This window comes from Parambassis ranga, chromosome 13, assembly GCF_900634625.1.
Source record: "Parambassis ranga chromosome 13, fParRan2.1, whole genome shotgun sequence".
NCBI classification, from domain to species: Eukaryota; Metazoa; Chordata; class Actinopteri; family Ambassidae; genus Parambassis; species Parambassis ranga.
In genome coordinates, this window is record NC_041033.1 from 13,188,451 (window position 1) to 13,211,165 (window position 22,715).

Below are 22,715 nucleotides of genomic sequence, written 5' to 3' on the forward strand. Positions count from 1 at the left end.
ATGGGAAAGTACACATGAAAGCATCTTAACAAGTTGATTGCAGGCAAAGCCTCAGAAGAAAAAAAGCTTGTTTGTGAACTCAAAGACAACTCCGCTGTGCTCCATCACACTGTCCACATGCTACTTGGCCTGGCAGCTTTGGCAATGACTGACCTTGAGTTTTACTCTCTTATTTTTTGTTTTCTCAGTTATACCCATTTCCCGTTTTTACAAAACCATAAATTGCTTCCTGTGAACACATATGCACCATCATAAGTCCACCAAACAGGAGCCCTTAAGATTTGAACATTTGCAGTGTTAATTATTTACCTCACAGCTCCTCCTCCTCCTACAGTGATTTTTCATTCAGCACATCTATTTCTCTGCCCACCTTTCTTCTCTGTTCCTGCTGAGCTGTAACATCTGATAAGATGTAACAATGAAACAAGATGGAAAGTTGCCTATTTCTGCAAAGCTTTGCTCAAGTATAATGAGAAAAGTTCAGTTACACTTTAAACAGGAAATAGCTCAGCTCTCATGAAATAAACATTAATCCTGCCTGCAGAAATCCTGCTTGCAGTTGTTGACACTGGCTACATCTTTCTCCACAATTTTTTTTTCTAAAATGCATAATTACATGGCCTTAGTGGACAGGCCAAATCAGGCTCAGCTAAATAAAGTAAAGGTTAAGCAGCTCTGTGGCCCATCCTCAGGAGGGTTTTTTAAAAAATGTAAATTCATTTCACAACGTCTATTTTACAGTTTAGTCTAATTTTCGTCTTTTTTCTTATGTACCTCCACTTATTATATATATATATGTTTGTCTTTTAAAAGATACAACTTGTGCAGTATGTTCTCAGTAGTATTGTTGGATAACAATAATAATTTCATATATTAGCTTGGTTTTTGTCTGTTATTTTGTTGTCCCTCTCTCAAGTACAAAATATTGGACATGTGGCCATCTCATATAGCAAGTAGTTAATAGTTATGCATGTACCTGGCCCAGAATCATGCAATAAGACCGGATGAATATGCAGCCAGTGAGAGGTGCCATCTCAGATCCATCCAGCCCTGCCACTTTCCCCATATTTGGAATTGACTGGAGTTTTGGCGGTCTCTGGTGCTGCCAAGTTGGCAATAGCTGGAGCCTCCCACACTTAGCTTCAAAGCCGCACTCACTAAGTGTTACTGAGCCACAAGTGATTATGTTAGGGACTAATTGGAGCTGCAGGTTAATACACATTTGATGCATTAATTAGGAGGATCAACTCAAACAGAACTGATTACTGTCATATATGTCACACAGTGAGCAGCCTGAGTGTGGTATGGTGTATTTTTTCTGGACCAGAGTGGAGACTAGCAATTTGTTGTTGTTGTGGGTCTTGTTGCAGGATTTGATGACAGTGAGAGAAAAGAATATTGGCTGCTGTACCCTTCAAACATCCTGTGTGAAGAAGAAGTGAGCACATCTCTCATAGCTGGCTCATCTTCTCTCCTTGTGTCCCTTCTGCAGTGAAACGGCTGTCACTATTGTCTTCGAAACGGATGGTCATGCCAAACCTCTCTGCTTCTTTGTCTGTCTGTCTCACTTAGCGCACAGTATGTCAGGTTACAGTGCGGATGTGAGCCTCAGTGCCACGCATAATATGTCACACATGTGCTTATTTGGTGCTAACCAGTAGTGATATCATAAATTCTTTATAGGATTAGGTGAACTTTGAAGCATTGGCTGCCGGTGCGTAAAATATGATTCACTGGCAGGACCAATGGATGGAGTATGTGGGTGTGCTGTTTGTGTTCATGTGAGCGAAAGAGGGTGTAAGTGCCTTTTATGTCACAGTGGGATCCTCCTTCACGTCAGCACTGTGCCTTTTCTACAGTGTCACCTCAGCATCCACTCACTGGAGGTGGCTCTGTGCTGTGGCCAGGCTCAGAGAGAGTGGCTGTGTGTCTCTAATCAACAATCTGTTTCACATGGGACAGCAAAAAACACCAGTAACTTCCTTAACCCTGTATGGAAAATCGTGTATCCTCTTGTCTGGAAGAAATCCTTTGGTGGCTTATGAAACATTCCATTAGCATGACACAAGGGTGAAAGTGGCTTGTAAAGCATGAAACTGAGGGTCATCATGTAAATTGTACTGTGACTTATTTAGCAATCTGCCAACATCCACTCATCAACACAAGTTAATAGAGGCCATATCAGGCAGCGCCAGGCTGCAATGTTATCTCATGGCAGCTAGAAGCTAGATGTGTTTGTGCCTCCCACAACAAGCCCAGGGAGAGTGTGCGTGTCTGTTTGTGTTGGGCATATACGCCTGAACCTACTGTATGTATGTTTATGTGTGACTCAGTCATAAAGTCTAAACTGTGATTTGGCTATCTGCCTGGTACAGATGAAAAGCTGCTCCCTGTGGGGGCAGCCTCCGACAGGGAAACGTTTCAGTGCTCTGGTCGTAATTAACGTTTCATGCCTGGTGAAGATTTTAGGTGTGTGCTTTCCCTACACACTATCAAGCTTTAATATGGCAGACGGTCTAGAGTATGAGGGGTGATTGATAAGTCAGTGGCCCAAGATGGAAGAAGATGAAAATTGTAAGTCAGCAGTGTAAGAAACTGGTCACCATACCAAAAGTTCTTTCAATTGGTTGCAAAGGAAACAACAGTCCTGCACTCCAGAGGGCAGTTAAAACGTAAATCATTCCAATGAATCTATAAAAAAACAAAAACAAGCAAACAAAAATAACCCTAACCCGTGTTTGAAGGTGATGCAGATTGATTGCTTCACCCTGTTGGGCTGACTTCAGTTTGCCCCAGTTAATGTATTCATGGTTCTAACCGTGCATGGTTAATATTTAATTTTAATGTCTAGTGATAATCGTTTCAATGTAAAGCTGTAGTAGGCTAACCTTACTGCAGGGTTGTCCTTCCCTATTACTGCAGGGGTCTGACAGTATAGACCTGCTCAATGCTCATCCCCACTTTTATCCTCTGATAATATTGATCATATCCTTGTTTAAATCCCATGTGTGTGTGTGAAGGTGTGGAGAGCAAGGTAACACACACACACACACACACACAGTCAGTTTTATTATTTATTTTGATTGATTTTTTTGTATATTTCTTTGCAGCTGCACAATGAGTACAGCTAAAATAAGCTTTAGAATAAGGATCATCATCGAGAACAAGTGTTTGCATCCAGCCTGCCGCATGTAAAGTAAGTAAGGCAGGTACTTGTATGCACAGACTGAGGCAGGTGCTGGTAGTAATTTCCACCTGCAGGTGGAAATGTACTTGGTATTGTGTGGTAAAATTCTTTTTTTTTTACATTTTTTATTTTCTGCCTGTCCTCCTGCTGCACAATTGCTTTTCTGTCCTTCTGTTGAGTTGCATTCACAAAGCATTCCAAGAGTCACAGTTATGAATGACAGCCAGCTGAGCTCCATGATAACTGAGATGTCAGTTAATAAAATAAGAAGATGCTTTAGTAAGGTATAAGGTAAGATACTATACAGGGGCTTGTTTAATCTTCACATTTTTTTATTGCTTGTTACTTAAAATGCACAAAGTGAGGTATGAGAAATGTGAGGTAAACACAGGAGAATAAGGTTTCACCCGTGCTGATGACATTAAAGGAAGCATACGTCCCTCTCAGGGATTAAACGGATGTAACCCCGCCTTGATTTTCCACAGTTCTTTACAGTCGCTCTTCTCCTGCCTCCGTCAGTACCGAAGGTAACTGCGCTCCGTGCGTAAAGCTCGTGGACACCAGGACTGCGCTTTACCGTCAGCTCCTGCTTCACTTCTCTGAAGAGGCAAAGTGATGAAGAACGTTTCTCCAGTTTTTGTTTTTCACTAATCAAACGGACAATAGTAAATAATTACACGTGCGTGTTTTTTTTCTGCGTTCATGTGTTTGTATGTGGACTCTCAGTAGTGCATCTTTTTTTCCCCTCATGTCTCGCACCCTGGTCGCTGCACCGACTCGGTTAATTAACAAAGAGTAAACAATGTGCAAATCAGATGAAGGATACAGTGGGAGCTAACTGTGGATGCTCTTGGATTTTAACAGCCGGTGCCTTTAAAAACAAATATTAAGTCAAACTTATGGCGTGAAGGTAAGACCGTGTTTTTTTTCTATTATGTGTCAAACTTGCTAACGCGTCAGCTGGTTTTGTAGAAAATACCCAGTATGCAGCGCCCGGACAGTTAGGTGCCACAGACGCAGCTATGTGAAGCTTTATCCATATGACAGGTCGACTGTTTACATTATTGATCCCTTAATGCAAAACAGCTGCGAAGCAAACATTTAGCGCTGTAAAGCAGCCCGGAGAAAGTGCTCCGAGTGAGTTAGTTTAATCCCTGAGAGCGGTGTGTTTGTGTCAAGCTGTCCTCCCGAACCCCGGCATCTCCCAGGCGCTGCGTTCGGATCTGTTTGTGCTTTCCAAATTGTAATTAGTGCTGAGTTCTCCAGAGGCAGCGGCTCCTCGCAGGGCAGGCAGGTGACTGCCATTCAGGCTGCACAGGCTGCCCGGCAGCTGATCAGCCGCAGCTTTAACAAGTTAACAATCAGCAGGTCAAATAACTGAGGTGGAAAAACGGGATTTTTGTGTGGGTTCATTTTGACCTTTTAGGTATGTTTGTTTGAATTTAATGGCATATATAGTGTATAAATAAGACAGGACAGACAATGATAATCACTGTGTTGCGTATTGACATCCGATTAAATCACCTTTTTAATCAGTAGGAGCTGAAAAGGAGGAGGGGGGGGTGGAGTGGGACTAGAAAAAAAATGTGATGTGAATGTGATATTAATAAACCCTCATATAACAACTTAAAGCTGCTTTGACATTTGATCAGCAGCCAGCAGGTGTATGGCCCTGGAGTGCTAAAAACATCTAGTTGGCAAATTGGTTGTGTCATTAAAAAGGATAGTGTCAGGCTTTATTTGACCGTGATTATTAGTAATGTCAACTCCACTTTGGCAGAATGAAGTATTTGAATGCTCTTCCTGATTGCAAAAACAAAAAAAGCTGAGTGCTAATCCCCAGTGAATGCGTCTTTAGGTGAATAATGGGTTATGTGCTGAGGCTGGATGTTTTGTCCATTTGGTGTCTATCTAAAGCACATTCCACACTTTCCTGCCTGTGATCAGATTGCTCCTCCTAGTGAGGAAATCAGACTCACCAGGGCTGCCTAATGCAGTGCCGGTGGAGGTAATTGTTTTCTTTAAGCTGTCCACTTAAAGAAAATAAAAAAACAACAACAATGACTAAACTCTGCAGTTTGAATTAACAATCAGGCTACATGCTATCACTTTACTTTGTGAGAGATTTGCTTACATGCTTGTACATGTTCATTAGAGTGCTGCTGATAAGGTATATTATTAGGACTGTAGTTAAAGGTTTAAAGCCAACTCACTTGATGCAGTTGATCAGTCAATACAGACATTTAAATACTACACACTGCTCCCAAGAGAAATGACATTCATTCAATGAAAAAAGCAAAACAACAACTGTGCGTCACAGCTTGTGCTCACTAAAACCAATTGCAAACCAAAATACTAAAAAGAAGAAGTTTATGAGATCATGCTGCAGGAGTCTCCTTTGTGAAACATCTGAATAGCATTCAGCAGACAAATCTGTTCCCCAATGTAGGATAGACTCCATGGTGTGGTTTAGCAAAAGGTTTTATTAAAGAAATTAAAAGAAAACTATTATTGCAACAAGCTACAGTAAATAAAACTTTAGCACCAGAGCCATATTAAAATTTAATTTTGCTCTCTGTACAGTGGGCACTGGGGCTCTGCATATTTGGGAAAGGAAAGTGAAGTAATGTTTACTAATCAGGATCCACAATCCTGTATGCAAGTAAAATGTTACCTTTCATGCATTATGGTGAAAGCACTTTGTAACAGCACGACATGTATAACAGCTCATTTCAGATGCACAATGATGTAAATCAGAGGATAATTCTAATTGTTTGTACCACAATAGCAAAACAGAAAGACAGGAAAAAAACAACAGTCCACAGTGACCTTATGTGTAATTTACTCTGTAACTTAAGCAAGCTGGGGAGGAATGTAAATATTTCCAGCAGAACCAAAAAGTACTAACAGGATGCTCAAAATGGCCTCCAACTCACCCACAGTGTAAACATCTGCTAACAGGGGGGGGGACTGTTAAGATGTTGCATCAGGCGCATGTGACATGCATCATCTTCTCCTACAACACATCTTATAGCATGTATGTATGGTTGTCATGTGGCTCAAGCCGACTTTGTGTTTTGACAAGTAAATCATTTAATTTTATTGAATCTCAGTGAATGTATCCGACTGGCCTACATGCTCTGCTTGTCCTGAAACCCATTCCCAATCACATCAAATGCGTCAACACTCTAGGAACATGCACCATCACTGAAAAGGATGGAGGAGCTAATTAGGTCCAAAAGTCAATAGAAGATCTTTCCTGATCTGGTTATGCTTCATGTTGCAGAAAGTTATGTCAGCTGATTGGTCTGTTTCTACATTAATGGTATGTCCATATTACATATTGATCCACATGGTGTGTATATGTAAATAAACAGCAGGGTGCATTATGAGTATATGGGTGTTTTGTTACAGTGAGCAGGCTCTGTTTGTTGTTGTAGTTTCACTGTTTTCTTTAACACTTATGTTTGCTATCACAGCCTTTATTTATATGTATCACATGACACTGTGTACACACACAGTATACAGCCCTGTTTTAGCCTTTATGCTGTAATTTGTAGTTGGATATAAGTAGCACATGCAAACAAACTTGCTAAAGTCACTGCCTTGCCATTAAAATAAGCCAAACGGATGCTGTTTTGGATAGCAATGCATCATTGCGTGTTTCTAATTTGAAAATTGGCTGACTGGTCAGGCAGTCAAGACTCACAGTGCTTAGAAAGAACCCTTTCTTTGACTCACTCACCTACTGTGGATACACACACAATATTTCCCTCAGAGGTGTGAAAGTGCCTTAGCTGCAGTTAGGCATCACTGTCAGGAGACATCAGGCATGAATGCACGTGTGTATAGCTTGCAGACACATACATGCAGTAATGGACAGGGTAAGTCCTAATTGGCTGCAACACCTATAGAGTTTTATGAAATATCAGGGGTTAATAGGTTGAAAATTACTTTCAGGCCCACAGGGGAATTCTTTGATCAAACAATCTGGACCAATGGGATGAGACATTGTGTAGCGATTGACAGCTGGACTATTAGATGAGAAAGGGAAGGAATGAGGATTAATGGCAAAAGTAAGAAAGAAAGAACAGAATTTCCCTGGAGAGATAAAATTTCTTCCTGGTTATCTTGCTGTGTTGTGTGTGCAGTGTGAATACTTCTGAAACAGGGATATGTGTTTCATTCATGGATGCCTCTCTGTAGACTTTAAATTAAAAACACTAATTTCACTAGATCATTCCCACCCCAGCAAATGGTGCCTGACACACACAAACACACAGAGGGAGAGAGAGATGCTGTGGAAAGCAGCATTATTTACTGGGCTCACTTAAGAATGCCCGCCTTTAAAATAGCAGAAATTAAAAAGGTGAAAAGAGAGATGGAGTGGGGGTGTCAAATTGAATATTGGCATGATGTGACTCATGCATCACTTTGAACATTTTTTTTTTCAACATCTTATGTCAAGTGCCAAATAAAAGCCGGCCCTGTACTAAACAGCCTTTCAGTGGCAGCTTCCTTGACATTTTCCCCCAACAGTCTGGGAGCCTTTTGTTTGGTGAACAAAGCAAGCATGGATCCTGTTTGACCTTTGGGTTTTAGCTTTGATTTAAAATTATTTTCCAATCAAATAGCGACTGCAATATCTTAATATAGATCTATCCCATAAAAAAATACACCAACCCCACATAGCACCAAAAACTCATCCAGTGATGTGTGCCTAGCTGATTGATTAGCAGAGGTTATGTAAATGATTCAATGGGAATGAACCAGCTCCTTGGTTTGGTTATGTGTGCAGGCACTTTCATATTATTGTTTTGATTTTTTGATTTATGTGGCTTGCTTGTCAATGGTTGTCACATCCTTCAGTTGCAAAACACAATCCTGTCTCATATCCGAGCTGTTCTTAGAACGGCGCTCATGTGCACAGAAGACCTCAGACCCCAGAATCTGCTGGAGTCACAGCCTCTGCATCCGTTCCAGGCTTCTGCCCCTGATGCTCCTCATTTTCATCATACCTCTTTTTTTTCTGACATCATTGTCAGCTTTTGTTGCCGTATTCCTAAGGCTGCCCTGCTACCTCCACTACATTGGTTTGGTTGGTTATCTTGCAGCTGCTTGTCAATCTGAAGTCCCCCCAGGAGCTCAGCTCTGCTGTTCTCAGCTCCTCTGGCTTGTCCCTTTGGAAATGAAAGACTTCTAAGCAATACTCAGCACAGATCTTTTGTTACTGGGTACACCTCACAGTGTACCCAACATCTTACACCCAGATGTGTTGGTCTGTCTCAGGGGCATCTTTGCACAGCCTGCATCTTGAGTCGGGTCCTGTCTGTGGTAGACACCTGTCTTCATGGATTTGTCTCCTGTTCCTGTGCTGTGGGATCAGGATTCTCTGTGCTGTCCTTCACTTCAGCCTTTACTGGCCACCGGCAGGACTGCTTTATGTCAGCCACCTCTTCTATCTAAAGGAGTGCCTGAGGTCCTTCTTTCACAGTTTATCCTGGGTGGCTGGTTTCCTGATGTAATCATAGATGCATATTAAGAGGTGTGCAGGCATACCCTAAAAAAATTAACTCATTCCTGACTTTAAATCCAATGTCAGCAATCATGACACAACTTTATTTTTATAAATCAAATAATATTCAAAACTTTGACAAGTTTTTATAAAAAACTCCATTTGAGCACATGACCTTTAGTGAACTCACACTTGTGACATCTCACCTCCAATGTAGAGTTGCTGAAAGCAGAGGAGTCCTTACCCTGAGTGCAGTAAACTCATAAAATTCAATTTTTTTACTCGAAGAAGGACTTCCAATTTATCTTTTTTTATTCACAACAATCTTATGGGATGTGTTATCAAGGCCACAGCTCTGCAGAGAGAGAATCATTTCATTGATAATAACTTTTCTACATTTTCATATGAAATACACTTTTGATATTAAGCAGATATTAAAGGCTGCCTCTAATAAAAACACACTAATCACTGACATTTGTTTAGATCCTACCAAGGCATCCCACACAGTCACATCTAATGAAAACAATACAGCTTTCCTACAAATGTCACAGTGGGCTCCAGTTTCATTAAAGAACAAGAAAAGTGAACAAATAATGCAGCAGCATCCGTCATCCAACTGAAAACTGAAGTTTCTTAATGTGGTTTAGAAAGAAATTACTATGCAGAAGGATGTGTTGTTTATGCTGCTGCTTTGAAAATCAATTACAGAAAAACACAAGTATCACAGTCGTTCTACCTGTGGTATTGATCAGCTTATTACTGATGCAAACATTGTGCCTGCTTCACTGCATCTCTGCTCTGCACCATGACCGGCAGCAGAGTTGCTTTGGGGACAGACGGGATTATAAACTGACTGAGATGACCGTGCAGGAAGCTGAGGCATGGATCAAACTGCAAAAAACCCTGTTTTATTTACCTCACCTATTTTATAAACAAGACGGCTGCTGCAGACAGGTACACAGTGGGGCCTACAGTAGCAGTTGATTTACCTGGGCCTTATGATGTTGAGCAGGCAAGGTGTGTCAGAGCGGCAGCAGCTGAGGTACTGTGTGTGCATACACCTGCATCCGACCCCGCTGGCGTGTCTTTGTGTAATGGAAAACTAGCAAGGGGTGTGTGTGTCTGTGTGCGCAGCATGCACCTTCACAAGAGACAAGACCAGTTGTTAGGTTGGAGCTTCCCCACAACCTAATGAGGTCGATGGAGGCTTGTTACCAGCCTCCCTCTCCTCTCCTTCCGTTTTTACCCTCATGGCTTGATTTGAGTTGGTAATGGCTGAAATCACCACTACAGTAACCTTTATGTCTTACTCGATCAATGACATTGATGCATAGGTGGAATATTGTACCCTCTGGGCTTTTGTACTTGTATAGTTTATGCTCCCTTTGCTTTTTATTTAACCCCTCATGCTCCTCTTTTGTCGTGAGGCTTCCTGCTAATAAATTATTTGTTTTCGCCTCATTCTTGACAGCGTCCTCGCAGAGAGAGCTCCCATCATGTGTTCAAAATTGTGTTTATCAGGTGAACGCTGTATGAAAAAGTCAAATATGAAGAAACAGCAACACTTTGTCTGTTTTTTGGTTACAAATCACAGAAGACTCTCATATAAAAAAGAAATTCCACCCGTGGAGCAAATTTCAAATACATCAGGGCTCTAGTTTCCCTTTTTTTGTGTGTTAACTGTAATGCCCTTGTGTCAGTAATGTGCCAAATCGAACCAAATACACCTCCATGAATGTTACAAGAAGAACTTCTGTAATGATAAGAGCAGCGAGAAAGAGGGCATAATTGCAATGGCAAGATAATGACACAGTAATTGCTACTCTGAATGAGCAGGTTTATTTTCAGCACTGTAAAAGTCATAGCAGCTACCACCTACACAGCCAGCCCGTAGAAAGTAGCTTCACGGTTGTGATGACTTGCTTCTTCACTCACACGGCAACAAAAAAAAGGCAGCTATTTTCAGAGAAATGAAATTCACAAGATAGTCATTGACTTCACCCGGCATCACTCACTTTGACCAGGCAACAAAGTGGATGGCGGCAGATAGAAAACTAATTAGGATAAACACTATCACTGGGTAGAATCAAACACTTGGACAGTATTGACGTGGCGGTATCGGTTGGATGTTTGTCTTCCTCCTTTGTATGGACTGATACTGGAAATAGGAAAATGATTTAATGAGGCAGAGACCGGGAAGCAGTCCTAAAACTAAATATAACCTAGAGCAGCATTACATGAACAGTTCGAGGAAACAAACAGGTGAAAACAACTAGTGCAATCATGTCCAAAGACACAATTACTCTGGTATAATATCCAACAAATTAGATTTATGAATGAGTTTATTTTTATCTTTCAGGTTCGGGTAGTTCTGTTGGTGTGTGCATACGTGTGCGTTTAAGGGAGTTTAACAGTTGCATTTCAGAGCCCTGGAAAAGCAGCGATTCAATATGACTAAATTGCTGATTAAATGAGGCTTATTGTAAGATTAATGGTGCAGTTTATTGCGAGGATTAATAAACTGATTACTGCATCTCGTGTGCATGATTGGATGAGATTAGTATTCAGTGACAATAAAGAAGCAGTCTGATTATTGTCTGATGCCAGTGCATATAAATATCTTATGTGTGAATGAAGGAGTATAAAAGCGGCCAATGCTACAACGCTGTCACCACTGCACCCAACACATAGGTTACTGCTGCTATTCTAGTCAAAACAAGTCGGCATACATCAATGTTGTTTCACAAAAACAGACAGTGTATGCATCAGGTGTGACTGTGTAATGACGTAATGGTTAAAACAATTTTGAGATTTTTCATGATAACTGTAAAGTCATGCCTGCTTTGCTTCCATGTAATTAAATCTTTACACGTGGTAATTGTTTTGTAAGTGCCTCATTATTATAAACTGATTACAACACAATCTTCCTCCTGTAATAGTAACATGGATGCTAGAAAGCTGTAACAAATGACACCCATAAAGTCACACAGATCCAAGTTTATGACTCAATTTGTTATCCAAAACTGTATTATGGCCTGTCAGCGTCTGTGTTAGATATTGCAAATGTTGGCAATTTCTTCTTCTTCTTCTTCTAAAAAAAAATCTTCACATTATCTGATGAAAAAAGAGCAGGTGAACTCTACATGGATGACAACAGTCACCAGACATAAGACAAACATCTTCACTTATTCTTTACCATTTTGTTGTTTGTTTGTTTTTTGTCTTACCTGACACCAGGGAGCTCACCACTCTGCTGGGAAAGCCTTGTCACTACTGTGGAAATCCAGGATGGTCAGATAATGCCTCCTGCTCTCATAGATCAGTGCTGGGGTCACCTGGGAATAAGAGGATGCGGTTAGATGTGAGGCTGAGGGATTGTGGGTAGAAAGTGAGGTCAAGCTATTTAAGGAGTATATTCAGGACAGGTCAGCTGCTCACAAATCAGAGGTCACCTGGTTGGCTAGAGCACCATTTTAAGCTGTTTAATGACGAGAAGTGGATTCACTGTAGCTGCGCCTGTTTAATAATGCAGGTCATCCATATGATTTAGATGATGTAGGACAGAACATCTCATAGTGGGAACACCACGGTATGCCTGTAATATTTATGTCAGTGGATACTGGTGCACTCTGTGTGTGTGTGTGGCATTTATTAGTCCTTCAAGTTACACCTAGAGGTGTAAATTAATTTCTGCATAGGGGAAGTTGGTTCCTTTAACCACATGTGGGTCCTTACCCTTCAATAAAACCATTTAAATTCAGGGTCCACTTGTGGTGTGTCCCACTATATCAGACATTATTTCTCAGATATCTTTTGTCTAGTTTTAGATGAAATAAAGTATTAATAGTTTTGCAGGTCAAGAATACAGAATAAAATGTGAAGAGCTGAGAAGCTTTGGGATGCTTGTATTATTCAAACAAAAATGAAACTAAAGCTAATGCTCCTACATAGTAATGAAACTTGACTGTTCTGGGTGAAAGTCCTTTGTGTTTCTGGAATGTCAGCCTTTGTGTCTGCTGGTATGCAGGGTAATAAAAAAAAGAATAGGCCAAAACACAAAACTAGACATCTCCCAATTACAGAGCCTTTATTTGTATAAATAATGGGCTGTTACATTGCTGTGTGACTCCATTTCACTCACCGATAAGTACTTCAACTACTTGATTAGGTTTGGGAAAAGAGCATGGTTTCTCTCACACATTTCATGATGCAGCGCTCTCATCTGGAATGAGCTTGCCCATCATTTTCTTGGCTTACCACAGTGACCAACCCCCCAAACCAACTAATTTTATAAGCACTATATTCATACATATTCATACATAACTGCTACTGTTATTCTCCTGGTGTATGCTATTGTATTCACCGAAGCTTTCATTGTACATGAGTTTGCTTTGACCTTCACAGCAAGACAAAACATGGAACTCCAGTCTACCCGCCGCACATATTGTCTGCATACGGTTCTGTGTATGAAAATAAAACACATGAAAGTGCCAGGGCTTCTCAATGTGAGCAGATTTACATGAGACCTTGGGGGAGATATAGTGCTTTATGGAGGCAAAATTAATAGGCTGTCGATGTGTGGAGTAGAGAGGTGACCATGCAGCTGAAGAAGATAAACTCTGAAGCCTGCACAGAATCACTTTACCGCACCACAATAAGGCTCATTACTGCTGACGTATTCTCCTTATCATGGTGGGTGGGGGTTAATTTCTTTTTATTTAATGTAAGTCCTAAATGCCAACACAGAAGCATTGAGTTTCTTTTTTGTATTATTTCATCATTATATAGTGTATAGTGTTGTCTTATAGTGTGTAATATGAGTATGTTTTTGCCAGTTAGTTACCCATTTTGTTGCTCATTTTTATAGCTGACTCTTAAGAGCTTTAAACAAAAATGTTCTGTCCCCTTGCACTGTTTGTGTGTGTACAGATACAACCCCTTGAATCTTGAGATGGAATGTGAATCTTGTTATGGTTGCCTACATGATGGAGAACATCGCTGCACAGCAAGTCTACTCAGTTTAAAATAGCTTTTTGTGTGTTTTCATGTTCCTCAGTCCACCATCTCTCTTTTAAAAAAGATAGCAGATATCTCTTTGAGATTTTCACTTTGTGAGCTATAACCTTATCTAGGATCTACTTGACTCTTCATATATTCATATTTACAGTTATCTTTATCCAAATACAAACGCTCAGACACATCCAAGGGAACTCTTTCATGCAGGACAACAGGACATATTGCAGTCAGGTATCCAACCCTTGCAGCTTCTTATTTACAAACCCTTTCATATTATGTAGTATCTATTATTTTTATTAAAAACATACTAAAGCACAGAGCTCTAACAGGTCCGTACTTGGACTGTTTATATATCTGGGCACACTGTAACAAAAACGCTGTGCACTGAGAGCAAACACATTTCTAAAGACACCGAAGTGTCCCTGCCTGAAGATGCATTTCATACACACAATTATTGCTTTTTCTTATCTTTTCACGGGTTACTTTCCCAATTTCATGCACAACTCACAAGTGCTGAGCGTTAGAAGAACAGAAGCTGTAGAATAAATATATAAAGTAACGGTGGCCCGTCGCACTTCTTTTATGAGGCAGCACAGCAGTTTAAAGCCCATCATTCTGAATACTCTTGTTGTTGTTTTTATTATTTGAGCTTGGCATTTGTGGACCCAGACTGTATCTGGAACATAAAAACCTGCTTGTCTGGTTTTTTTTCTTAAGAAGGTAAAAATAAGCACATGTTTACAACCGTTCTAATTTGACCTTTGTGGTATTTCAGTTGGGCTGAAATACAGTGTAGATGCATAAAGTAGCTTACAGCTTGGACTGTAACAAATATTAGTGGTGACATGTTTAATCAGTGTATGCACAAATGTAGACCTTTATATTTGGTTTTAATATATAGACCTTTATGGTTGTATTTAACATTTTATGACTGCACTGCACCAGGCTTCTTTTTACACATCTAATAATAATAACTGATGCAACTGTTGCAATGATTTTCACACTATTTCATTTATAATGGTCCACTTGATTCTTTTTTTTTATCACTGCTTTTATTGTTTGCTTACTTTATGGCTCCTGGGTTTGTTTAATAAGACACAAAAAACACCCACTGGACCATTTCAGTTTCTATTTGTGATTGTAAACCCCTCTTACAAGTTAAAGCTCTTTGTGGCACCCTGGTGATTTTATGTATCTGCTTTTACTTGCAAGATGTTTCTTACAGGCAGTAAATATGAACACTAGTCAATAACTGCTGTTCTTATTTACACTCCACAGAACACACAATAGCATCTGAGTTGAGAGGATAATAATACAGGGGATTGACAGGTGCGTGGTGCTGCTTCTTGTTGTGACTCCAAATATATTAAAGCAAAGGACAGACACTTTAAAAGTCAAAACACAACTATGCACAGACCTTGAGGGGGGTGGCTAATAACTGGCACTTCAAAAAGACTAAACACAAAATGTTGTATGTGCCCCCTGTTTCTTTGATTAATATGTGTATATGCTGCACTGTGTTTTTAAAGCAGGAAATAGTGCACCTTTCCACATAATCACAGAGAGTTAACCCAATGATGAGAAAAATGGAGATGAGGTGACTTTGTAAGCAGGCACAAAACAAAATCAGTCTTTGTACCAGGCTGCAAACATTGCTTCTGCTGTTACATTGGACATCTTAACATGGGGGTCTGTGGAGATTGGCTGACTATTGGAACTATTCTCAAGTGGCCACTTGAGGAACTGCAGTTTTTGGCACTATGGTGGAAAGTTTCAGCCTCCAAACTGTATTTCCACATCTCACAATAGATTGCATGACACCTCCGTCTTTATTCGCCTTTATTGCCTGCACTGGCACTAGGAAACTTTGGGGTGTGAGTAGAAACTACAAAATGTTACTACGGCATATGTCAAATCCGTCTCCGCCTCATTTATCAACGGCCAGAGTTGGGCGCGAATTAACCTCAGAAGTTGGCTGCCAACTGCCAATAAACTTGAAAGAAGAAGAAGGAGAAGGAGCTGGACACGAGACGAGAGGCAGCAATGTGTCTGTGGGCATTTCACAAGGAGCAGGAAGTAAAGTTCAAAGTCATGACTGAAGCAGCAAATAAAGTAAAAGTCAAAGTGATGTCTGAGGAGACGAAGAAAATGAAAAGGGAGCGTGATAAAGCAAGAGCTCAAACAAGGATTAATGTTGGCGAAAGTGGAAAAAAACCGTTGTCATAGTAACGTAGGTCGGTGATAATGGCAGCTTCCGTAGACAGGAATTTGTTTCAGTTGCATACAGGCCCATGAGGTACAGTAATCGTCTTTGTGGTATGTACAGGGCTTGTGATTGCCCTGTGTAGTCGATCCACTGCACCCAGCGAATCTGCAGCTCTTTCGAATGGAAGCCGGCTAAAATAAGGAAATATTATCAATAAATTGATTTTAAAAAAACGTTTCAATTGATGGATGTTTACCTGGTTAGTCCTTCATTACTGTCTGCATTCAGTGTTTGCTCAGAAACACTAAAATCTCCTCAAAGCGCACAGCGTCAGTTTACAGAGTTTACGTTGATGTCTGTGAAAATGTTAACATGGGATGTATTTTAGGATCAGACATGTTGTCATACAGTCTGAGACAAATGTTGTATTGTTAAGTTCTGGAGTTGTGTAGTTTAGCAATGTTTTACTGAGTTCTGGCTGTGATTGGCAGCAGTTTGTCTTCCGGGTTCTGTGTGTGTGTGGGTTGAGTGACAGAGCTGAGGGAGATTGTTGTTGTGTTGGCACAGGCTCCGGCACACAGCAGCCTGCGTAGATTCATTTGAATAAAACTAAGAAAACGTAGTAGCCTTCTTGTGTGAGATATAAATCTCCAGCTTTTAAAGTTTTGGGTTTGCCAGCGTCCTTGGCTGTTAATCAACAAATGTGCTTGTAGAAAAATGTTACGACAGTTGTAGCAGACAACAGCGTTCATCAGACTATAGGCGGACCCCATGAGGTTGGTGTTTGGTTCCTATTCTGGCAACTATAGGTGAGAAGAGATCTGATTGAAGTTTCCAAACACTTTTCAAGGACGACTGACCAGATGGTCCAGTGTAACAAATCATCTGGGCTGCCAGGTTAGTTTCTGACCCACTGTGAATTAAAATGATAAATAAACAAATGACAACATGATGAATCATGTTGATCTTTTAGAAGGCACATCTCACTTTTTTACCAGGTATTTCCGTGTCCTCTGACCTGCAGGACACCTCTATGATTAATTGAGGTCTTCTTCATCTTTACAGGCCATTCTTGATGTAAACATTTCTTACTTTTTTAATGCGGCATATGCAAATGATGTGTCCTACAATAGGCTCATTTAATCCCAAAGCGGTAGTTCTCTTCCGATCTGTTTGCTTTGTGATATAGGAAATTGGCTTTACTTGGCTTAACGTCACGATATAATCACATAGAAAAAACAACACCAGTCCGGGCGGCAGGCCAACTCAGGCGCCCCCTGTCCAAGTTTTCTGAGGCAGGTGTCTATAATCTTCAATAAGCAGATCCCCGTGCTTGGTATTGACATAAATATCAGGAGATGTTGCTGATTTCCTTGTCTGCCTGCTCTTTGATTAAGATTGACCGAGTCAATGCTGTGCAGCAGGAGCCTCATCATTAGTGTTTGTCCCAAAACAATCATTGAGACCGACGTGTGCATCCGCTCAATGAAATTGTCTCTCTAGCTGTGTTAGCACTTTTGAAGTACTTAGCTAGGCGATTATCTAGAGGACCGAGATGTTTTTTTTTGTAATATGTTTCTAATGAGTGAAGCCATTTAACAGCTTCGTGTTTGATTATTACTCTGCAATTCAACTGTGCGCCTTCTCAGCCGAGCCTTTCACACTCTTTTAGTGAAAACCCTGTATCAAAGCAATCAAATGATAAACACCAAAACCACTCACACTATTTGCTCAAGTAACACAAGGGCCACTTGATAAATTAAACACTTTCCACAACCACTAGGGACAAAAACAAAAAAGCCTTTAGGCACTCACTTCTCTGGTCTATTTTCTTCCAGTGTACCACTTTTACGAGCAGTTATTTTAGTTGATTTATTGCTGCTGCGTTCATTGTGTGAATATTTGCTTTGGGACTCTCAACTTTAGTCCTGAGAAGCGGCTGGCTGTTACTCAGTGGAGAAAACAGCCATTCATGTGAGCAAATTAACACATTTCAGTTAAGATTTGAGCTCTTGGCAGTGACCTGCAGGGCTTGAAATGGGCAGGCAGAATGCTGTTGCCTGAGACCAGCGTGCGTCTTTATGCATTAAACCACACGACTAGCTGTTGGTATGAGGACAGCTGGGTATGTTAGATAGTAAGAGCAGGGACCACTTTGAAGTTAAAATGTGTGATTTACTATCAGTGAAGTCACAATACAGTAATCAATTTCAATTGTCAAGGGATATTTGACTTGACAAAAGAACAGTGTACACACTCAAAGGACTTTAAAAACCCTTTGTCACTGGATAAAAAACACTCATACCCACTATTTTTTGGCAGTTTGCTTCAGTGGGAAAAGGTTCAATCAGTATTCATTTTCAGGTCAAATGACTCTACAGGAGTCCCAGACATTTATTGGCTCCAATTCCAATTGGCAGCAATAGAAACAGGCTGCATATTCACCTCCATCTCTGTTTTAGCAGCACTTGTTTGATTGGTAGTGAGTTTCTAATGCCAAATGTAGCATGTCAAATTAAGACAGAAAGGCAAACCCATATATATATATGCACTAAATTTTACAACAAGATTGCTGCTGTGTGCTGATGTGTGTGGTTTTTAGTTTCAGCTTTGAGCAGGTACCCAATTGATTCATTCACTGTGTGCAAAGACATGGACTGTTTTTGGTTTCTGACACTGACCTCTGCCTGTCAGGAGCGCATCATCGGCTTCTATCAGGCACAAGTCCCGGAGGACCAAATGTAATGATATGAGACAATTTAAAGGCAGCAGAAGAAAAAAAGCTTAGATTTTTTTGGTTTATACACTCAACAAAAATATAAACGCAACACTTTTGTTTTTGCTCCCATGTTTCATGAGATGGACTTGAAGATCTACAGGTGTACCTTAAACTGCCCACAATAAAAGGCCACCCTGAAATGTACATTTTGTTTCTGCTTTATTGGCGGTCTGGGGACTCAGAACCAGTCAGTATCTGGTGTGACCACCATTTGCCTCATGCAGTGCAACACATCTTCTTCGCATAGAGTTTATCAGATTGTCTATTGTGGCCTGTGGAATGTTGGTCCACTCCTCTTCAATGGCTGTGCGAAGTTGCTGGATATTAGTGGGAACTGGTGCACGCTGTCGTATACGCCGGTCAAGCACATCCCAAACATGTTCAATGGGTGACATGTCCGGTGAGTATGCTGGCCATGCAAGAACTGGGACATTTTCAGCTTCCAAGAATTGTGTACAGATCCTTGCAACATGGGGCCGTGCATTATCTTGCTGAAACATGAGGTGATGTTCATGGATGTATGGCACAACAATGGGCCTCAGGATCTCATCACGGTATCTCTGTGCATTCAAAATGCCATCAATAAAATGCACCTGTGTTCTTCGTCCATAACAGATGCCTGCCCATACCATGACCCCACCACCACCATGGGCCACTCGATCCACAACATTGACATCAGCAAAGCGCTCACCCACACGACGCTACACACGCTGTCTGCCATCTGCCCTGAACAATGTAAACCGAGATTCATCCGTGAAGAGAACACCTCTCCAACGTGCTAGACGCCATCGAATGTGAGCATTTGCCCACTCAAGTCTGTTACGGCGATGATCTGGAGTCAGGTTAAGACCCCGATGAGGACGACGAGCATGCAGTTGAGCTTCCCTGAGACGGTTTCTGACAGTTTGTGCAGAAATTGTTTGGTTATGCAAACCAATTGTTTCAGCAGCTGTCTGAGTGGCTGGTCTCAGACGATCTCGGAGGTGAACCTGCTGGATGTGGAGGTCCTGGGCTGGTGTGGTTACTCGTGGTCTGCGGTTGTGAGGCCGGTTGGATGTACTGCCATATTCTCTGAAACGCCTTTGGAGACGGCTTATGGTGGAGAAATGAACATTCAATGCACGAGCAACAGATCTGGTTGACATTCCTGCTGTCAGCATGCCAATTGCACGCTCCCTCAATGCTTGTGGCATCTGTGGCATTTTGCTGTGAGACAAAACTGCACATTTCAGGGTGGCCTTTTATTGTGGGCAGTTTAAGGTACACCTGTGCACTAATCATGATGTCAGATCAGCATCTTGATGTGGCACACCTGTGAGGTGGGATGGATTATCTCAGCAAAGCAGAAGTGCTCACTATCACACATTTAGACAGATTTGTGAACAATGTTTGAGAGGAATGGTAATATTGTGTATCTGGAATGAAGTTTAGATCTTCAAGTCCATCTCATGAAACATGGGAGCAAAAACAAAAGTGTTGCGTTTATATTTTTGTTGAGTGTAAGTAAGTACCAACTCTCAGGCCAACAGTGAGACTAGTTTCACATGCTGTAAGGGAAGTAGAATGGGCAAATAAATAAGATTAGACAGCACAGGGCATCTGCAGGGTACACACACAGACCGGTGCCCCAGAGCAATGCTTACACATCCTAACCGGAGCACACTTCCTTCACCCTGATTCCCTATCTCACTTTTTCCTTACATTTTCTTACTTAATCCCCCTCTCTGCTCTCAGGCTTCCCTCTGCCCTGCTCTGGTGACTTTTCTTACTTGAGGTACAAGGTTCAGTCTTTTGAGTACTTTTACAGCGTTGGTTGCATTTTCTATGCAAACACAATATGGACACTTCATTGTTCACTCTGCACAAATCATATCATTTATAGTCAAGGCCAGACCAAGTGTACGCACCTCTTAGAGTAATCTCATCAGTGCAGTGACATTCAGATGTACTGTAGGTTAAATGTACGAGACCCTATTAAAAATTCACACATTGCTGACAGTCTGTCCTTTGAAACGTCCTGATCAAGAGAGATTTTCAAGGACCTCTGAATTAGATATTCTGTGTTCATGTAAGGCTGCAAGGGGCAAAAAAGCATGTCCAGAAATGTGGCATTTACAAATCAGCTGTTAAGTCAATGGATTTAACAAATGGGGGGAAAAATTGCATTGCTGATAAAAGTCAGTTCAACAACTCCATATTATCCACAAGCAAGTATGACAAGGATTTCTGACAAGACAAGAAGCCTCATTAATGATGCCATGGGAAAAAACATTGCCTGGAAAAAACTAGTACATAAGGTATGCAAAAGACAACCCAAATAAATGCTGCCTTTGGCTGTGTTTTACAGAAAGAAAACACAGTGAACCAGTTCTCCAGCCACTTTACATTTTGAAACCTAAAACAACACTTGGATGTCCATTATATTAATGCTAAAGGTTTTAAACCAGCAGTGTAGTCCCTTTGGTACTTTATTAAGGTTTCATTGATACTTTATTTTAGGTAGTAAAAGAACATTTTATTAAAACAGACATATTCATTTTTCATCTTATTGCCTCCTATATCTCTAGTGGTTCTGATACAGATTTTTTTATGGTGTCTTGGCTCTCCGGAAAATGCTTTAAATGGTTTATTTTCATCATCCCTGTCAAAATGGTGATTACTGAACTCTGTCTTCATGTTGAGCAAGCTGTAGCAATCAGAGGGTGTCAAATAGGCTGAATACAAGTACAAGTGTAACCCTCGTTCAGGTAGAACTCCTGCAGTGTCTTTGCACCCTGAAGGCCGTCAAGCTGCATGCAGACCTCATTGATTTGACTTTCCTGGAGACTCTGGGTGTTTCCACTGGTTTGACTGGTTAATGGTTATAAATTACTGGAGAAATCGGTCACGATCCGTGTGGTGGTGAATCCAGTTCTCATCAGGCCCAAGGAGTTTCAGTGGACACATTCCTGTACGGAGCTATGTGGACTGCTGTGTAATTTGTCAGTCTGTCACAATCATGATCTGGATCTTTTCAGTGGGTTTCTGTGTGATGATCCTGCACCTAGGGGTCATCTGCCAGGCCCTCCCACCACTGATAGTAAATGTAAAATTTATACTCACTAAAAGTGTCCTTGAAAAAAAAATAGTTTAGTTGCAGCTGCAGTTAGATGGGTATGTGAAGTTTATTCTAGCCTGAAAGGCTTTGGAAGCAATTAGAGTGAGTGAGAGGGAAGGTGGGGATGAAAAGGAAGCTGAGAAAAGTGGAGGATAACATAAACATCAATCTAGATGGGTATGAGGGAACAGCACTGCTAACAGTGATGTAAAATCCAATGTGCTGGTGTACTTTTTCTTTCTATGTTTTATTATTTATCTAACCTTTATTTAACCAGATGCAACCCGTTGAGCTCAGGATCTCTTTCACAAGAGTTTCAGTTTAGTAGAGTATTCCATGCTGAGGGGGCAGCAAAGCTGAACACTCTTCTTCCAAATTCAGTCCTTACCTGAGGAACAGATAAAACAAGTGTAGTGCAAGAATGCAAGGTATACCCGCTGTGTTCAATAAAGTGCACAAATAAGGAGGACTCAAGCTTAAGAACCGTATAAATTAGGTGATGATAACATTCAGCATCAAATTCACTGAGAAGCAGCAACACTGTGATACAAGACAGAAATAATGTGTGGTACACATGAAAATAAAAAGTCCATTTCATAACCCAGGACTATCACATGCCATGCAACATGATGTTTGTGCCGGATGCCGTTCTGTTTATCGCAGACGCTCAGTAAAACTGTTTCAAACCAGGAAACAGAAACATATCATTTGTGACAGGAGTTAGTTCGCAGCTCTATTAAAGGGTTTACTGTAATGACATGTTTGTGAGCTCAGCAATTGTGTATCAGCTTTGTGATATAATTCATACGTTCACAATCACTCTATCCATGAGTACCTGAAAGGTTGTCACCTTGGTTTCAAAGTCATGCATTTCTAGTCAGTTCCAGTGACAGTGAGACGACAGGTGTATTCTTT

At 40.9% G+C, this 22,715-nt stretch overlaps 1 protein-coding gene across 1 annotated transcript in view; it reads left to right on the top strand.

Moving 5' to 3' along the window:
• The first annotated feature begins 3,736 nt into the window (after window positions 1-3,736).
• Window positions 3,737-22,715, top strand: part of drd2a (dopamine receptor D2a) — a 34,951-nt gene continuing 15,972 nt past the window's right edge. Inside the window, exon 1 of the mRNA XM_028419561.1 lies at window positions 3,737-4,097. The gene's annotated coding sequence lies outside the window, so the exon portion shown is untranslated. The remainder of the gene's footprint in view (window positions 4,098-22,715) is intronic.